This window comes from Sapajus apella, unplaced genomic scaffold (genome assembly GCF_009761245.1).
Source record: "Sapajus apella isolate SASKATOON/1434 unplaced genomic scaffold, GSC_monkey_1.0 scaffold38, whole genome shotgun sequence".
Classification (NCBI taxonomy): domain Eukaryota; kingdom Metazoa; phylum Chordata; class Mammalia; order Primates; family Cebidae; genus Sapajus; species Sapajus apella.
Genome location: NW_022436978.1, coordinates 14,743,663 through 14,746,733, shown reverse-complemented (window position 1 = coordinate 14,746,733; position 3,071 = coordinate 14,743,663). Strand labels below are relative to the sequence as shown.

The 3,071-nt window shown below is 42.6% G+C and overlaps 1 long non-coding RNA gene across 1 annotated transcript in view; it reads right to left on the bottom strand.

Moving 5' to 3' along the window:
* LOC116565043 overlaps nt 1–3,071 on the bottom strand; it is a gene marked incomplete at its 5' end in the record, with an annotated part of 36,912 nt that overhangs the window by 32,412 nt on the left and 1,429 nt on the right. The gene's annotated exons all lie outside the window — the stretch shown is intronic.

Below are 3,071 nucleotides of genomic sequence, written 5' to 3'. Positions count from 1 at the left end.
ATATATATATATATATATATATGTATCTATGCAAAAATTAGCTGGGAGTGGCCAGGCATGGTGGCTCACGCCTGTAATCCTAGCACTTTGGGAGGCTAAGGCCAGCAGATCATGAGGTCAAGAGATCAAGACCATCCTGGCCAACATGGTGAAACCCCATCTCTACTAAAAATATAAAAATTAGCTGTGCGTGGTGGTACATGCCTGTAGTCCCAGCTACTCAGGAGGCTGAGGCAGCAAAATCGCGTGAACCCGGGAGGCAGAGGTTGCAGTGAGCTGAGATCACACGATTGCACTCTAGCCTAAGCAACAAGAGTGAAATTCTGTCTCAAAGAAAAAATAAAAAATGAAAGATGAGTTGGTTGTGTCACATGAAGAAGGCAGCATAGAACCCCAGGTAACTGGGCATAGGAGTGGGATTCCAGATACCAAGCCCACATTTTTGGGGTGAGACTGCCAATCAAGGTCTTTCTTCCATCCCTCACAGAGGAGTAGGTTTCTCCTCAAGACAAACCTAATTCTGGAGACTTCATATAATCTAGAAGAGATGAGCAAACTGATGAAAAATAGTGATTCTTTTTTTTTGCCCTTTGAGACACAGTCTTGCTCTGTTGCCCAGGCTGGAGTGCAGTGGCGCAATCTTGACTCACTGCAACCTCTGCCTCCTGGGTTCAAGCAATTCTCCTGTCTCAGCATCCCGAGCAGCTGGGATTACAGGTGCATGCCACCATGCCCAGCTAAATTTTGTATTTTTAGTAGAAAGGGGGTTTCACCAGGTTGGCCAGGCTGGTCACGAACTCCTGACCTCAAGTGACCTGCCCGCCTTGGCCCCCCAAAGTGTTGGGATTAAGCGTGAGCCACTGCACCTGGCGTAATTTTTGTGTTTTTAGTTGCCCAGTCTGATCTCAAACTCCTGATCTTAGTTGATCGGCCAGCCTTGGCATCCCAAAGTGCTGGGATCACAGGTGTGAGCCACCATGCCCGGCTGCAAATGTTTTTATGTTATAGAGAAGAACACAGCAGTGACTGCCACTCTCCAAATTGTGTCAGGGGTCACATGCAAGCAGAATTTGGCCTCTAATTTCCTCAGAAACCGTCCAATAAAAAGAGGTAACAGAGATTATCCTGGATTTACCAAAAAAACAAACACCAAAAAACAAAAAAAACAAACAAAAACAAAAGAGGTGAATAGCACCACCATATCCAGCTCCAGGTAGTTCTTTTTTTCTTGAGCCAGAGTCTTGATCTGTCGCTGTCACCCAGGCTGGAATGCAATGGAGTGCAGTGGTTCACTGCAACCTCCACCTCCCAGGTTCAAGCGATTCTGCTGCCTCAGCCTCCCAAGTAGTTGGGACTACAGGCGTGTGCCATCACGCCTGGCTAATTTATTTTTAGTTGAGACAGGGTTTCACCATGTTAGCCGGGATGGTCTCGATCTTCTGATCTTGCGATCCGCCCGCGTTGGCCTCCCCGCGTTGGCCTCCCAAAGTGCTGGGATTACAGGCGTTAGCCACCATGCCTGGCCCAGTTCTTTTTAAACATTGAAATTACAGATATAAGGACAGTATGTAGTATACTTTGTGCTTACTAAATAATAAATAACGTTAATAATTAGATCTAAAACACACACCTTAACAAATGTCTATATGTCAATAGATTATCCAGACACTGCTTTAAATGTTCAGCTACCTCTTAAAATTAACGGATGGTTTCAAAATAATGTAATCTCAAGGTGGCATACAAATGCTCCCTGAGTGATGAGGATACATGGTACTTTCTATAGGAAGATGTCACTATCAACAGAAAACATACTCTTTTAAGGTTTTGTTGTTTTTCCACTTAGCACTGATGGATTTGTACTAATTCTTTGCTTCTCTGGTTGCTAGATGGCTTTAGAATTGTCAGCTGAGGCTCTTGAAGAGCAAAACTAAACTACCCTAGTTGATTTAGACAGGGAAATAATCTGAGTTTTAGGATTATTTGCAGTATAAATGGTTTCAAATACTAAAGATTGGCAAAGAAGCATTGATAGTCCACTGAGAAGACTATCTAATTTCAGATTCCAGGTAGGTAGAATCACTTAAATTTAAAAGCAGGCTGTGTTGATATGCAAAACTTTGTTAAAGTTTATGTTTTGATCTTTAATTCATTTATTAGTTACTGCTATTATTTAGTAGGCACGTGCAAATGTGGTAAGCACTACATTTATTAGGAATACACTGTAAGGTCACAGGCAGTGTGTGGATTTTAACTATATTTAAAGTTTTCTTACCTTGAAACTTACTTGGCACTTGTAAACCTAAACCAGAAAGTTTAGCCCTTGATTATTTCCTTTTAAGAGACTCTTGAAAATTTTCCACAGCATCTAGTGATAGTGCTAATCCTAAAGAAAAACACCAACAATTAAGTATTTTTTTAACAATTAAGTATTAATTGTTGATTGATATCACCCTTTGATCAATTGTTTTCATCCTTTTTTTTTGAGACGGAGTTTCGCTCTTGTTACCCAGCCTGGAGTGCAATGGGGCGATCTCGGCTCACCGCAAGCTCCACCTCCTGGGTTCAAGCAATTCTCCTGCCTCAGCCTCCTGAGTAGCTGGGACTACAGGCACGCGCCACCATGCCCAGCTAATTTTTTTTTTGTAGTTTAAGTAGAGACGGGGTTTCACCATGTTGACCAGGATGGTCTTGATCTCTTGACCTTGTGATCCACCCGCCTCGGCCTCCCAAGGTGCTGGGATTACAGGCTTGAGCCACCGCGCCCGGCCTTTTTTTTTAAATTTATTTTTAATTTTTATTTTTTTTAAAGATGGGGTTTCACCATGATGGCCAGGCTGGTCTTGAACTCCTGACCTCAGGTGATCCACTCACCTCAACCTCCTCCCAAAGTGCTAGGATTACAGGCGTGAGCCACCACGCCCAGCCCAATTGATTTCATCCTGACTCAAGTGAAACCAGGTGGTTGGTCACTTTTTTGATTTAGCTTTTTTTTTTTTTTTTTTTTTTTTTCAATTTCTTAGATCTCAGGATATTTTAGCAGATTCTGGATGAGACAACAAGGATCTCTGACA